The sequence below is a fragment of the Carassius auratus genome, unplaced genomic scaffold (assembly GCF_003368295.1).
Source record: "Carassius auratus strain Wakin unplaced genomic scaffold, ASM336829v1 scaf_tig00011176, whole genome shotgun sequence".
NCBI lineage: Eukaryota > Metazoa > Chordata > Actinopteri > Cypriniformes > Cyprinidae > Carassius > Carassius auratus.
Genome location: NW_020524175.1, coordinates 674,841 through 692,360, shown reverse-complemented (window position 1 = coordinate 692,360; position 17,520 = coordinate 674,841). Strand labels below are relative to the sequence as shown.

General features: G+C 38.7%; 1 protein-coding gene across 1 annotated transcript in view; it reads left to right on the top strand.

The window, feature by feature from the left end:
- The window catches only part of LOC113072981 (C3a anaphylatoxin chemotactic receptor-like), a 198,771-nt gene that overhangs the window by 84,523 nt on the left and 96,728 nt on the right, over positions 1-17,520 (top strand). The gene's annotated exons all lie outside the window — the stretch shown is intronic.

The window sequence follows — 17,520 nt, the reverse complement described above, 5'->3', positions numbered from 1 at the left end:
ACTCTGAGATCTGCCTTCTCTTTCTCTTTCTCTCATTGTTCTCCCTCTCTATCTCATTACTATTCTCGTTTGATTATCTTGTTTAAATTGTACTGTTTGTTTTGCTATATACTTATATTTACTCTGTGTGAATTGTAGTTATGTACTCTTTAGTCTGTTTTTATTAAGTACAATAATTTGCTTGAATTGAACCTGTTTTATTGCTCACCAAAATCATCTCTGAATCGTTTCTGAAAGTCTCTGAATCATGTGATCTAAGTTACAAAGCTTTGTTTTCTTGGAATTAATTTTAGTATTCTAAATATCACAGACACAGGAAATATTGTTTTCTCTGATCAGAAGATTAATATTTCTTGGAGTTTGTAAGAAGGGTATTTTTATTGATTTTTGATAAGGAAGTCTACCGTCCAGTTCGCAGGACAAACAGATTGTCTAGATAACTAATTAATTATAGTAAAGGTTACATTTAAATGATTGAATATTCCCTCTTTGGGTAATCTAATATTTGTAAGCAATAAGCACATCATATTCATAGACCCATTCATTTGAGTTTATTGTTCCCCAAAAAGTGGGGCGGCAGTGGCTCAGTGGTTCATGTAGGTTGTCTACAAACCGGAAGGTTGGTGGTTCAATCCCCAGCTCCACCTGACCAAGTGTCGAGGTGTCCTTGAGCAAGACACCTAACCCCAGCTGCTCCCGATGAGCTGGATGGCGCCTTGAATGGCTGACACCGCAGTCGGTGTGTGAATGTGTGTGTGAATGGGTGAATGTGAGGCAACTTGTAAAGCACTTTGGATGAAAAAAGTCTGTTGAAAGCGCTATATAAATGCAGTCCATTTACCATCCCCAAAAAGTGATTTTTGCTACTATATATTATATGTATGTATGTATGTATGTATGTATGTGTATGTTTGTGTGTAAGCATGTATGTATGGGTTGCATCAACTTTAAAAGAAAAAAAGGGTTGCTCTTAAGAAAACTTGTAAACCACTAATGTATTTCCAACAAGCCTATGTTGCAACAATAAAAAACAGAAAAACAAAGTATTAAGCAACCACTTATGCACTACTGCCTTCTCAGCTGACTAATTGCTTCAGCTACATCAGTCTTATCTTAAGAATCACACCTTTACTGGCAGTTACTAAGAAACTTTGTGCCAGCACGTAATTTTTACCTTTCTTTTCTTCTTTTTTTTTGTAGATTGAAAATGATCAAATACTTCTTATTTCCTTTACCAAACATATCTTCCATAACAAAATGGCCATTTGGCATTACTGAAGGCACAGAGGTCTTAGTTAATTCATAATAAAATAAAATATATTAAATCGAAAATACAATTTAAATGGTCTGAAATATGATAGGATCATCACTCTAACCTCAATGGCTGGGTAAAGTCCCAGCCGCCTATTTGAGGTGATGGTCAACACTCGTGCATTATAAGTCCAACCTACTGAGCTTTGTGGTGTTGGACCAATGTGCTTTCTTTGGGTCATCAGGTGGGTAACATCCTTCAACAGTGTTTCACCAATTAACCCACAACACCTCCAGAGGGCTTGACAGCTAACCCCAGCATCCTGGGGCAGCCCCCTCGGCCCTTTGGACTCCACAACCAGTGCTCTTTTATATTTCCTCCCTACCCCGTGGGCAGTTCCATCGCTCACAGCGCTTCAGCCACAGCCACCTCGATGCTGTCTCTGCTCTTTTTGGGATATTTGCCACGAGCCGTCTCCTGCTGGGACCTTTTATTCCAAGTCTGGACAAGGCACTCCAAAGTGACTGCCCAGGAATTCCTCGGCAGCCTACTTCCACTGGCAAGTTCTCTCTTCCTCCAGGCCTGTAGCCAGCTCGGCAAGTATCTGGTCATGCCTCCATTTGAACTTGCCATCAGCCAGACTAGCTTGACATGATGACAACACATGTTCAAGGCTTGCCAGTTTCCCACACAATGTGCAGTTTGGGCTCTCAACCAGCCCCCAACGATGGAGATTAACTGGCGTTGGTAGGACATCGTATGTGGAGCACAGGAGGAATTTTATCCTATTCTCTTCCATGCCCCATATATCCCTCCACCCCAATGATCTTCCTTGGACACTGCCCCAACATTTCCACCTCCCCTGATTTTTGTTAGTAAATTATGTACTTGCTAGTCTTGATTCAACATTAACAATGAAGTGCTACCTATTGCAATATAAAATACATCACAAGTGACAACATGGCAAATGTAGTTTGTCCAGATTACATCCATACAACACACATTCATACTACATAAAACACTCTTTTAGTGGTCGTGAAATAATTATTTATTTTAAAAAAACACCTACTCAAGAGTGTGTGACTTTAGATGCAGCCAGTGAAATGGTCTGTATACAGTACACAACAGTGAATGTTTTCATATCATTATGAAGTAATTATTTTGTCAACTATATGCTGCATTAGTAAAGGACATGCTGAGAGGAAGCTAACATTAGCAGTTGCACCTCAACCTTAAAACAATGGTTACCATCAATTTGCATTGGTATTTGTCCATTTGATCTCTTTTATGCATTTGTTAAGCCAGCGAAGTTGCTAGTAATGTGAAATATCAGAAAATTAACTTCAAAATCTATGCCACTTTTTCATTCTTAAAATTCACTTTTGCCTGATTGGAAATTAAATAAACTATTTTAGACTGTCACTTGAACTGTATAGATAAATCAGGATGACCAGGATTTTAGTGTCTGACCAACTGTTTAGATATAAAATTGTAGCAGGTGATATCTGGGGAGTAAAGTCATGAATTAAGGGGCTGTGGTTAGCAATGTATTGTGACGATCATGCACCAGAGAGACACAGGGAGATAGAGAGATCCAATTGCAGGTATTTATTCAATAAAGGGTAATCCAAATCGTTGTCAAACACAGCCAAGGTCAAAACCAAAATGACATTCCAAAGGAGGGAGGAGCTTTGCAATGGCTTTGCGGTGATGTAAACATGGCAGCCGGGTGCAGCAGCAGAGATGCGCCCTCAGCTTTTAAGTTTAAAAATTCAAATGTTTAAGCCTAATTAAAGTTATATTTTATTTCGTTACACACATTGCACATGAACGTCAGAACCAGTCGCCTCACAAACGACCTGCGTTTGGTTCCATGACGACGCAACCCTGCTTCTTCACTCCTCAACTTGGTAGAAGAACACATTGTAAAATGTATTGTGAAAAAAAACGATGAGAAAAAAAGATGGGAATAGTAAATAAAATTTGAATGAATGAAACTTTAACAGTTGTGGTGTGCATAACTAGGCAAACACGTTGTCGTTCACGTTGCATGACGTCATCGAAGTATGTCCCAGAACGTGCATACTCTTTTGCTACACACTCAAAAGTATGTACTTTTTCCTCACAAAAAAAGTACATACTTTTAGGTCGTAGTATAAGTAGGCGAATTGGGACTCTGCATGGGATTTATAGGGAGGCTAATGACAATAGAGTGCCTGCACCTGGTGCAATTAACCGGAGTGCAATTACTGTGATGACAGGACAAGACTAGAGTAAATCTAGTGCCTACGGTGAAGTGCCTAAGGGGAAGTGAGCCCACTAGTGGACACCCAGGGAAACAGAGACTAGACAGCGTGACATGTATAAAGATCAGTGGTAGGAACGAGAACGGTATGTGTGTTTGTTTCTGGCCGGGGGAAATAGACCGACACTCTTACTGTTAGTTTGAGAGAGGTTCACAGGTAAATTTTCTTTGGTCTCTGAGATTGCTCTATGGAGCCTATTGTTTCATAGGCGAGGGGTTTGCATATACCATGTGTTGGATCTTTGACATAGCTCTACAGAGCCCATTTGTTGCTCTTGTTATATTTGTGTTTCAGTTTACCTTTTTGGTTTGAATGTTTGGTTTTAGGTTTATTGTCTAATCTGCCTGTGTACTTGAACTGGTAAGTTGGCCAAAAGGAATGGGACCGGCCCTTTTGGCGGACTAGTTTTCTTTTCTTTTTTATATTTTGTTTGTATCCCAATTGTTTATGTATTTTACATGGACGCAATATGATTAGTGTTTAAGCAGAGTTGAGCTATCTCTTGAATGTAATTTGCTTTTGATGAATTGTGTGAACCACAAGGTTGAATTGTGTATTAAGTATTTATTTAATGTTTTTTTTTTTTTTTTGCATGGTTAGATGTTCAACTCTTGCTTGGTTAAGACATGGGTAAAGTATCCTGCATTATAAAAATTCTGTAAAGCCATAAAAAAATTGGGGATTTATTTAAACAAACCTGAGTTTATTTGATGTTTATCCAAAGGTGGACCTTGTTACAAAATGCTAACACTTTAAAACAGGATTACATTTGTAACATAATGTTGTAAATAATATTCAGTTTCTTTCATAGAATTTTGACTGTTTTGCTTCATAAGACCTTAATATGCCTTCAGGATACTTTTCTTTTTTTTCTCAAAAACCAGTAGCAGCTGACATGCATTTTATTAATCACCAAGGACCATGTTTTCAGCTAAAAATCTACTTCAATCTTTAATTTAATTAGATGGATGCATTTATCTGCAATGCAAAGATTCATAAGAACAAACCTTATGCTCACTTCTTCTGTAGGTGAAGCTGGATCACGAATGATTCGCGTGAACATTCTCGTGATCCACTGCATCTTCAGCAGCTCGGATGTCGGTAGTAAAAGACGACTGCTATGTTCATATCTAACAACAAAACACCTCAATCAGTTGCTAAGGAGACATTCTTCCCTGCTCCAGCATCAGAACAATGGTGGACTGTGCACAGCTCACTCAGGGCTGGTCTAAGGTAAAGCACGGTTTTTGATGGCCACAGTCCAAATTGGAAACATGCAAAAGGAGATCACGGTAGAACTAGTCGTGCGTCTGGATGAAAGGTGATCGGCTCTGCAGAGAATTTGCACTAGAGCTGAAGATCTTTGCCCGAACCCCACCGGACCTGATAGGACCCGATGGGTTTCGGTCAGATTCAGTCTTAATTTATATAATTTTATGGAGCTCAGGCTTGCGCTCCAGTTTGGGAGGTAAACGAGCGGTCATGTGATGTGTTTCGATTAGTGTGAGAAAGATGCTGAGTAGGTGTAACGGAGACTTGCCTCTGGCGATTACGTTTTGGCTGCACCAGCAACTAAAGCAAAGTCTTGAGTGTGGAAAAGTTTTTACCATGTTTATAATGAGAATAATGAGTGAATAATGACGCACCATCAGTGAGCGCGGGAACCCGCTGAAGACATCTACAGTGGATTCAATCATTTTCCTCCACAAAAACATGTAGTTAACAAAAAATCTCTGTGAGAATATACGATAATGTTGGCATTATTTTTTTATTAAATGTCAGCTGCTGGCGAAGCAAATCCGGCGGAGCCTTTATCTTAATTTCGTTATTGCCAAATACCCATCTTAATTTAAAATGTATCTTATTATCTTATGTTTTTATTGGTGTGTTGGTCTATTTATAGGCTAAATGAGCCTATGTCGATTTAGTGCTGAGATGTTACGATGTCACAGAGGACTTATTTTATTTCTTTATTCCAACTTCCAAGTGGTGTAGTCTAGGTTAGTTATGAATAAGTTATGTTAAAACATGTATAAATGACTCATTCTTGACACAAGGAAAAAGAGCTGTGTGTGTGCGCACATTTGAATAATGTCGGGCTGTAAACGGGTTCGGGCTTTTAAAAAGCTGTCAATCAAAATGTACTTGTCGGGTTCAGGCCGAAACCTGTCGAGCTCGGGTCCTGTCGGGCATTACTTTTAAGGCCCGATTAAAGCTCTACTTTGCACAGTGAGAGACTTTATGATTAATAGTATGGACTAGATTATTCAAGACTATATGTACCATTAAAGTGGACAGTGTATTTGCATTTCAGCAGAGGAGTGTGGGTGTCTAATACATACAGTCACCGGTAAGGTTTATTTGTAGTTTGGTGTGTAGGGAGGAGAGGCGCTATGTTTCTTAGTTGCCTCCCTGGAAGCTTTGGGTTGGGGGGGGGGATCTTTTGTGGGTGTTCCGTGGGTTGTGTTTAAGTGCACATGTTCAAAGAAGGTCCAAATGTTCTTGTTTTGGTTATGTTGCGGTCTATACATATATAAATGTATATATTGTAACTACATAAATGTCAACTGTACGGTAATGATCACAGTGATAGACTGGGCAATATTAGGCTCATTAGTTGGAATCATAGGGGAATGAATAGCCCTGTAAAGCATGGAACGGTTCTTCTCAAAGCCTTGAAAACCGATATAGGTTTTATTCAAGAAAGACATTTAAATAAGGGTAGCAAGAATAGATTAAAGTCTAACTAGGTTGCACAAGTGTATCAGTCTACTTTTTCTGCCAAAGCCAGAGGTGTGGCTATCTTGATTCAAAAGAATATACCATTTGTCCATCAAAAGACTATCTCTGACACAAACGGTAGATATATTATTGTGTTGGGCTCCATACATTCAAAGCAAATTACTTTATTTAATTTATATATACCAAATTTTGGTGCATATAATAATACAAGTTAAATAATACACTTGTAAGGAATGAAGAATTTAATAAAGAAGTTAAATAATACACTTGTAAGGAATGAAGAATTTAATAAAGAGCTGGAAAAAAGGTTATGGAATTTATAGAAATTAATGATAACGGTGACATGCATGATTCCAATTTATGGGAGACATTGAATGTTGTAGTCAGAGGGGAAATAATAGCATTTAATACTGCTCAAAGGAAAAAGGTTTTGATGAGAATTACTAAATTAGAAATTACTCTTACCAAATTAGAAAGTTTACACAAATATTGCCCAAATACTGAATATTGAAATTATTGCATTGAAATATGAATACAATTCTTTATTGTCTTACAATGTACTAAAATTGTTATGTAAAGTGAAATAAAGATACTACAAATTAGGAGATAAGCCCCAAAATCTTCTAGCACGGCAACTTAGACAAAAATCAAGCGTCTAAAGCCATATAACAAATTAAGAGCAAAGAGGGGAAAACAATAACTAATCCAAATGAAGTGAATACAAATTTTGCGACAATTTATTCTGAGGTCTATACCTCCAGAGACAGGTCTGACCAGGAAAATATTGATTGTTTTTTGGAAGGAATACTTTTGCCAAAATTAAGCGATGAGGCTTTAAGAACATTAGATGCAGATATAAGTACTGAAGAGGTGGAAAGCAATTAAAGAATTTCCCAACAACAACTGCTGGATTCAGCATAGAATTTTACAAAAGATTCAGAAAGGTTATCCTGCCATTGTTGGTACGCATGTTTAGACATTGACAGGAAGTTGGCAGTTTCCCTGCATCTATGTATGACGCCCATATTGCTGTTATACCTAAACCAGATCCAGACTGACTACAAGTGTCATCATCATACAGACTGATTGCTTTACTACCTACTGAAACAAAAATAATTGGGAAAATCCATGCAAATAGGCAAATACAGCCTCCGCTGTATCGGACCACCTGAACGTCATTCTGGGGGAGGTCAAAGTGGTCAGAAGAGCGACTAGTTGGCTGAAGTTACGAAAAAAACGTCGATAAAAATTGGCAAATCCCAGAAACCTCTGTAGGGCCTTACGGGAATCTGGACTTGGCCAATACATCACAGCCTTAACCTTGTCAGGATCCATACGCACTCCCTCAGACGAGATGATGTACCCTAAAAAGGGAACGGACTGTGCATGAAAAATGCATTTCTCCGCCTTGACAAAAAGCCTATTCTCTAGCAACCTCTGAAGCACTCATCTGACGTGCTGAAAGTGTTCCTGGAGAGAAGAGGAAAAGATCAATATGTCATCCAGGTAAACATATATGAATTGATCAACCATATCTCTCAGCACATCATTGACAAGTGCTTGGAAGACCAAGAGTTGGATAGCCCGAAGGGCATAACCAAGTATTCAAAGTGCCCTCTGGGGGTATTAAATGCGGTCTTCCATTCATCTCCCTTCCTTATGCGAACCAAATGATAAGCGTTGCGTCAATCCAATTTTGTGAAGACGGATGCTCCCTGCAATCGTTCGAAAGCTGCAGACATCAATGGCAAAGGATAAGTATTCTTTACCGTGATGTTGTTCTACCCTCGATAATCAATGCATGGTCGCAGAGACCCATCCTTCTTCCCCACAAAAAAGAACCCCGCCCCCGCTGGAGATGAGGAAGATCTAATGAATTTGGATGCTAGAGAATCAGAAATTTATTTCTCCATAGCCTCCCTCTCTGGAACAGAAAGTGAATATAACTTGCCCTTAGGTGGAGACTCACCTGGTACTAAGTCTATGGCACAGTCATAGGGACGATGAGGAGGAAGAGAAGCAGCACGAGACTTACTGAACACTTCTTCAGGTCCTGGTACTCATCGGGCACGTTAGATAAATTCACCACCTCCTCCTGGAACACAGACACAGGTACAGATGCACACGCAGACACTAAACATGACTCATGACAATTATTACTCCACATAGAGATGGAATTGTGCCCCCAATCGACTGTGGGATTGTGTTGATTGAGCCAAGGATGACCCAGTACGATGGGTGCCAGGGGTGAATGCATGAGTAGGAATGTTATTGTCTCTATGTGGTTGCCAGACGTGATGAGAGTGATGGGTTCAGTAGTATGTGTAATGTTAGGGAGCTGTTGTCCATTGAGAGTACTGACAGAAATCTTGTGCGTGAGGGGGGTGATAGGAACGTGAAGGTGGTGAGCCAGTTCTATATCAATAAAATTACCTTCCGCCCCTGAATCCAATAAGGCCCGGGTGTGATGAGTGTTGGTTGCCCACCTTAGTCTTACCGGAAGGAGAGTAGATAATGATGGTGAGGATGAGGTCTTCCCGGTGGAGATCCCACCCGATAGTAGGCTCATAGTTACTAATGGGCTTGATCTTTTAACGGGCACGAGTGGATGAAGTGGCCCGCCCCCCGCAGTAAAGGCATAGTCTTTGGGATCTCCGCCGTTCCCTCTCCTCCCGGGAAAGCCGAGCTCTACCCACCTGCATGGGCTCCGGATCGTAAGAGGGACTGACCGTATCCAGGAATTCAGGACGTCTGGTCTCCATGCTGCGAACTGGATGGTCTTGCTGGAAACGGCCCATCTTGCTCAGGCGAGCATCCACTCGAAGTGCTAATTCTATAAGTCCATTGAGACTAGTGGGAAGGTCCAGTATATAAATCTCCCTCTGGATACGGTCAGCCAACCCATGCAGGAATTTGTCCCACTATGCCTCCTCGTTCCATCAGCACTCTGCAGCCAGGGTGCTGAACTGGATGGAATACTCCGACACCCGAACCCTGACCTTGGCAGAGATCGGCGAGTAGTCTGGCCGCCTCCCTACCCACCTCCGCCCGATCGTAAACCCTCCTCATCTCCTCGGAGAGTGCCTGGAATGAGGTGCAGCATGGGTCTTGGTTCTCCCACACCGCCGTTCCCCAGAGGGCCGCCCTGCCGGATAGTAGCGTCAGCACAAACGCCACCTTGGATCGCTCTTGGTTGAACGTCTGAGGCTGTAATGCAAAGTGCATAGAACATCAGGTCAGAAAAGCTATGCAAAACTCTGGTTCACCTGAATAACCTTCTGGTGTTGGCAGTCTCTGTTCTCGCCGCGGCTGCGGCTCTGGAAGGGCGGGTGGAATCGGCGGTGTGGGTGGCGCAGTGGAGACTCGTAGCTGTTGAATCTGCTGGGTGAGCTCGGACACCTGCGTCACAAGCGCTTGGACCACTCTCCCTGTGAGCGAGATGTTCTCCTCCTGAGTGTCCATTCTAGCGATACTTCGAGCCGCAAACTCATCCCACGTGGAAGCGCCTGCTACATCCATGATGATCAGATCATTCTGTTACGTAACACAGAGACAGGATGTAATCGCAAGGCGTGTTTATTGACAAACAGCACAAAAGTCAGATAAGCACGACAAGTTCACAGAGAAACACAGGTGGGCGGACACAAGGCTGATGGCATGGTGACACAGGGACCTCGGTGGACAACGGATGATGGTGCTTGCTCCAGTGAAGATCCCTCGAATCCCGGTGAGTGTAATCCTCGTGTTGGTGAACGGTAATCCAGTGTAGGTGAAGATCCAGGAACAACGACGACAAGAAAGACTCAGGCAGGAACTAGGGACACAGGAACAGGTACGGGAGCACACCGGGGAGAAACAACGATCTGACAACAAGAAACACCTTATATAGGAGACAAACAATTAAAACCAGCTGGCGCTGCTGATCATCGCTGATGAGTGACCATGCCCATAGACACACACACAACAACACGCTAGATGAGAGAGAGAGAGTGAATTCATGAACCGTGACAATAGATTTCTGGAAAACTTTGCCAATTTCAGTGGTAGGTAAAATTAATGTGGTAAAGATAGTGAGTCTACCAAGATTCCTCCACCTATTTCATTAAATTGCTTCATGTATACCACAATCCTAAGATAATTATTCAGTTTTAATGAAATTATAAAGTGGCAAGAATAAAAAAACAACACTTATTAAAATCTAAAGGAAAAGGTGGATTTGGGTTACCTTTCTTTAAAGCATACTACTGCACTGCACATTTGAATATATTTTCTTGATGGAGAGTTGATTCAACAGATGTAACTTGTGAACAGCCTGAATGGCTTAGAATTGAACAAGCCCTTTGCCCTAACTCCCCATTACAGGCACTGTGCAACAGTCCAGCGAAGATTAGCAAGCTTATTTACAACCGCCACTTAATTGGTCGGTTGTAATTGTAATTGGTCAGTCTTTAAAAATTTGGAAACAAATTAGAATATTTTTTAAAGTCCCTAAGGTATATCTTGATAGCCCTATATGCAAGTATCACTCCTTCATTCCTGCTCTTAATGATATGTTTTTTTCACTCTGGAAAAGGAAGGGAATAGGCTGCATTAGCTCACTTTTTATGAATGAGCAATATCTGTCATTTAAAGAGATCCAATCAAAGTATGAGCTACCAAATTCTCACTTTTTTTAGATATCTGCAAATTAGAGACTATGTCGGAAAGTATTTCCCTGACCTTGAACATTTTAAAAAGCACAACAAATAAGAGGAAATAAACATATTTAAAGCCAGATACTCCAAAGCGGTGTCATATTTCTATAATATATTAACTGATCTGTTGGATAGCAACAAAACTACAATTAGGAAAGCGTGGGAGGAGGATATAGGTAACGCCATTGAGGATGCAAAATGGGAGGAATGCATACAAAACATACATGATTGCTCGATTAATACTAGACACAACTTAATCTAATGCAAATCTTTACATAGAGTATACATGTGTAAAACAAAATTACATAAGATTTATGTAAGTAAATCACCGATATGTAAAAAATGCAAGGTTGCAGAAGGTACACTTCTGTAGTCACTATGGACATGTTGAAACCTTCACAAGTACTGGACTGATATTTTCGACCTACTTTCAAAAGGGGAAGTCGTGGCCTAATGGTTAGAGAGTCGGACTCCCAATCGAAAGATTGTGAGTTTGAGTCCCGGGCCGGCAGGAATTGTAGATGGGGGGAGTGCATGTTCTCTCTCCACCTTCAATACCACGACTTAGATGCCCAAGGCATCGAACCCCCAACTGCTCCCCGGGTGCCGCAGCATAAATGGCTGCCCACTGCTCTGGGTGTGGGTTCACTGTGTGTGTGTGTGTGTGTGTGTGTGTGTGTGTGTGTGTGTGTGTGTGTGTGTGTGTGTGTGTGTGCGCACTTCGGATGGGTTAAATGCAGAGCACAAATTCTTTCACTTTAAAACTTTCACTTTCCCTTTAATAGTGTATGAAAAAGAGATAGCTCCAGATCCGATGATTGCAGTTTTTGGGCTGATTTCAGTACCTTCTTTCAGTAAATTTGAAAAACAGGGTCTTTCTTTATTTATGGTTCTCGCAAAAAGACTGATTCTTCTGAGGTGGAAACTGGATATTGTTCCAACATTCTATGTGAACTAGTGAACATAATTCATATTGAGAAGTTTCGATTTATCAATACCAACAAGCTAGAAATATTTAAGAAAATATGGAAGCCTGTATTAGATTACTTTGGAAGGTGATAAATATATACTTGGTCTTACACTTCATTACATAATTATAACTCTTAATTTACTCATCGGATGTTACCACTGTGATCTGTCTGGAACTCCTCTAATCTATGTTTCAGGAATACTTATCTGTAACTAGAGTTGCTTCACTTTTTGTATTTGGTATATTTGGTATATCATGCTAATGTTTCCATTTTTGACTTCTGTTCAGAAAAAAAAAAAAAAATCAACAATCGTGGGAGGGGCCTGGGTCTGTGTGACATCACACAGCCAAAGAAACTGAGAATGGTTTGATGTAAGACGGAGGTTATTATTAATGGGAAAAATAAACACAGGGTGTGTACACAGGGTGGCTGTTTACACCAGTGATGCGCGGGTCAATGTATTAATAACCCGCACCCGACCGACGTTTTCAACTAACCCGCACGCAACTCGGACCGCAAAAAAAAATGTAATAAAATAATGTACCCGACCCGCTTCCTGACCCGCATTTTTAAAAAGCGGTAAATGCTCATCGTAGCATCATAAATATCCAACCGCGGGCGACCACAGGCACCCGCTCATTTTGGATCAACCTGCGCATCACTGGTGTACACACACTGCCAAGACATATTTCAGTTCAACAACATGTAAAAGTGAATGTTGTATCTGATGACCCCTTTAATCCCTCACACAGGTGGCAATTTTAATCTAATATATACAGTAGAACATTTGGTCACACTTTATTGTAAGGTCCAATTAACAAATGATTAACTACAACTTTTGTATTTTAATAAACTCCTAAATGGTTGCTTATTAATATTATTAAAGCAGTTTAGTTATTGGGTAGAATTAGTGCTGTAGAATATGGACATGCAGAATATTTGCTTTAGAAGTACTAAACAGCCTATATGCATGCTAATAAGCAATTAGTTGATAGTGAGAATTTGTCCCTATATTAAAGTAGTACTGACTGATTGATCATTTATATAATGTAAACTATCATTATCCTGCTCTTTATACTATAAATGTACATTATATACTAAAATATTACATTAGCGTATGCCATATTATATTATAAATTAACATTATGGTTTCTGTAAGGCAGATTTCAAACAAGTTGTGGATATTCAAAGCTGTGTAATTACTGTGGTTTTCTTGTGACATTCTCTTCACTAGTAAGTACAGATCAGCTGGTGAGGTGAGTACAAGTTTGAAAGGCATTATTTGATCAGTAAATCTCAAGTGTGATTTAAAACTATATAAACATATGATCACTGACATACAAATGACTGCATAGTTAATGTTTTAAATTAAATGTCTTAATTAATGTTTATTTAAAAAATATTTTAATTGTTTAATAATATTGAGTTCCTTTGTAAAACTGCTTATTTTCCACACATGTAAGCAATGTTCCTTCTATTTTTTTTTTCTTGCTGAGCAAAAGTTTTCTCTATTGGTCAGAAATTTTGACAACCTGAGCAAAAACATTCTTTATACCTTTATATCTGTACAGCACACACACACACACAAATAAAGTGTGTAACTTGAAACTTTAATGTTCTTTTAATATTTGATTGACAAATTTTTGAGAAAACCAGTTCAGTACAGTTCAGTGCCACCAATAAATTCTATTAAAAACAATAATAATAATAAAACTTACACAGAACAGTTAAATTCTTTATAATAATGTAATGTCATATAATTAATATATAGCTAATGTGAAAAAAAATGAAGCAGAATTCCCTTTTTGAGATCAACTATTTTTTAATCCTATAAAATATTGGAAATATATATTCTTAATAAATATTTAAAACAAAAGTATAGTAAAGTTTGCACACTGCTACACCTGTAAATGTGTAAGAGTTTTGTTACTGTTCTGTGCACATCATCTGCTATTTCCAGTACTTAGTTTTCTACAGTGACTGATTTGGCACACATCTTGACTTTCCATGAATCCTGTAAACCGTATTCGCCAGTTCTAACTCTATAGCAACACCAACTCTAGTGGTTTGCAATTATTTTGCATTTACTAGAATTCTGTTAAATTGCTTTTCCAATTCATTTTTGCACCAGTCACATTATTTCTTCTGTCACGACTGCACAGCTCAGAGGGAACATTGTTTGTAAGTCACTTTGTATAAAATAATCTGCTAATTGATAATATATGATATTTACAGGACAAGCAGAGCACTGTGGACAGCAGCAACTCAAGCAGAATCACACATACATATACTGATAACGAATATAATAATTTGTATGAAGTTTTTTGTCCAGAATGTTTTAATATGCTGAGCAATGCTATGAACAAGATTTCTCTGGTCTTCCTGACCTTGATCCTCGGTGTTCCTGGAAATGCATTTGTCGTGTATGTTGCTGGATTGAAGATGAAGAGGACTGTTAATACAGTAGGGTTTCTCAATCTAGCGATTGCTGACCTCTTGTGCTGCCTTTCCACTCTTTACTATGTGACGAGAGCACTTTTGATCACTGGCGTTATGTGCAAGATTCTCCCCTTCATTATGTTCATCTCCATGTTTGCCAGCGTTTTCACACTGAGCTTGATTAGTCTGGATCGGTTTACTCGGGTGATCACGCCGGTTTGGGCTCAGAATCATCGCAGCTTGTTCATCGCACGACTGTCCTGTGCAACAGCTTGGATTCTGGCTTCAATTCTTTGTGTGCCTTTTATGTTAACTAAGACTTACACAGTAAATAACAAAAAATAGTGCGAGTATGCTGACAATTTTGAATTGTATAGAAGTTTTAGCATCATCAGATTTGTGTTTGGCTTTTTGGTTCCTCTCATATGCATCACAACATGTTACGGATTCATCGCACACAAGTTAGGCAGGAGTCATTTTCACTCTGGACGAGCGATTCGTATCATCCAGTTCCTCTGAATCCAGTTCCTCTGTGGCTGCGTCAGTGTATCTGTTGACCTTCTCTTTGGCGTATTTCAACAGCTGTCTGAACCCCATTCTGTATGTTTTCATGGGGCAGGATTTTAAGAGCAATGTTAAACTTTCTCTAAGACGTGTTTTTGAAAGAGTTTTCTCTGAGGAGGGAACACAAGCATCACAATCCACACAGCCACAACACACGCACTCAGTGTAGTGAAGATATCAGAACATTTATACAGAGATTTCTGATTTATTTTTATTACTATTCTATTAATGTTGTTCTAATTATTTCTTTTTTAATTCATCAACTCAAAGTCAGCAAGTCATCTAACTCTTATTCATCATTCCTGTGTATTTCTTTCTCTATTTTTGATGTATTTTCAGTGATTGGTGATTTGTGAACTATCGTCAAAGCTTAACATCACAGTGATTGAATACTGATGCTTGATTCACTTTTTGGTCGCTAAAAAGCTTGTAATATTTCACCAATAATGGCATTTGGTTTCTATGCTGAATTCATGAAGAACAAAAATAATTTAAAGCTTGTAATTGTGAATATATCAAAAACAGCTTTTAATTTTCTCTGTTTTATCTCAGTGATTTAGTCATTTTGGTGTTTTTCTACTTTAGTGTTATGGAGTTTTGTAGTTGAATACTCAGAAGCAAAGTGTATGATGTATAAACATTGAATTTAAATATAAAATGCAAAATGTAAAATGTTATCATTATTGTAATGTTCACTGAACCTTTAATTCACTTGTAATTAAATTTTTGGTTTTATTGAAAATGAGTACACGTTTGGAGGCTGCAACAAAACAACTTCCTCCTTTTCATCACAACAAGAAAGTGACAAGGAGACATGTGTTAAATTAAATGACAGATAACAGATTTTAAGATTCCAAATACTTTGCTGTAAATGTATATAAACATTACATCAGTGTGACACACATTTAACTGCAATTACTAAAACCAGCAACTGCTAAGAAACTTAACATGAAGTTCCTCTTTTTCCTTTTTTATTCTGAAGAAACTGGTCAAATAAATGACAGATGACAGACTGAAAGGTCTGCATGGCAAATGCATTATCAAATAAAATAAATGTGAAAATGTTTTCTTTATAAAACTTGACCTGAAAAGTGACCTGATTCTGGATCAGTGTTCAGCAGTATTAATTCTGCACGTCTTTTGTAGTATAAATAGTGAGAGTAGTTTATTCATATTTGTATTTTGAGTTTGCTAAGTCTAAAATACTGAGAACCTACATGTGTTTGACCCATGAGGTGCAAATGATTTATCACATTATGTCTCATATGATGGCAAAATAGCAAATTAATAGGATATTCTTAAAGAGGGACATGTCGTAAAACAGAGTTTAACAGCAAGTGAGCAACCATGACTATGCTCTATGTAACCCAATGAGTCTTATCTGAAAGACAGCTGCTTGAATGCAGGATCAGATTGAGTTTAATGTTGTATGTCTGTAACAGCGTCTTTCTGTCCCAAAGGCTGCATCAAAAAAACTCTATAACTCAAGTTAAAGAACTAGACTTTCATACTGATATATAATGTCAGGCATTCTTAGGAAGTCCATTAGAGAAGTGCTTTTGGTTTAAAATCATTCAAGCCGTCTAAACTTTCAAAATCTCTTGTACCCTCTGAGTTCTTCTTATTTGTTGCTCTCTCATGCTCTCGATCACGTGCTGGTTCTGAAACTGAAGCTTCTGGACCCACTCTTCACGTAACCTGAAAGTAAACTTTTATTTTTATTTTTATTTTATTATTTTTTTTACAGCAAATCAGCATACTGAAATGATGATTAGAAGTGTGTAATGTGTATTTTATATTTATATTGATATAATTTATAACTAAATAACTGGAAGTGCTGTTAGTCATTGATTAAAATTATCTAGTTAATCTTTTGAAATGTTTCATTGAAATAAACAAAATTGTATAATGGAATAAAGCAGAATGTAATTCAATATTTTTTAAATAGGCTGCATAATAACAAAACCATTTTAGTAACTTTTTTATAAGCCACTTTGGTAATAATCTACTTTATTTATCACTACTGTAAATTCTGACTTACATGTAGGATGTTCAAAGTAGCTTTTGCTCAGATTTGGATCTGAGTATTAATAAACTCTTGGATTAGCTATGAAGCCTGCTGCGGTTCATCTGTATGAACAATCTATTCACTACACACTCAGAAAGCTGCCCTCGTCTCTACAGCTGTTTCTTCTGAAACACACTGCCTTCAGTGGTGTAGTCAGGGCCGAAAGTAGAGCGGAACAGTCTCCCGTACAGCGCTGCGCTTGCGTCACAATATATAGTGATAAACAGCACAAGTCGCTTCATCAATTCAGATGTGACACAGAATTATTGTTATAGTTGTGTTGTGTGCTATATGAGAACATTAAAGGTTCTGTAGTGATGCTGATAATGAAATGATAATGATACATGATACATGATAATGTAAACTGCATGAAGAGGTAAACTGGAAAACATGCACAGGCCTACATAGACTTATCAATTCAGCACCACAGTAATTTACCATGGTCTTACTTCTCGTGACCACCATCTTACTAATAGGTCTACTT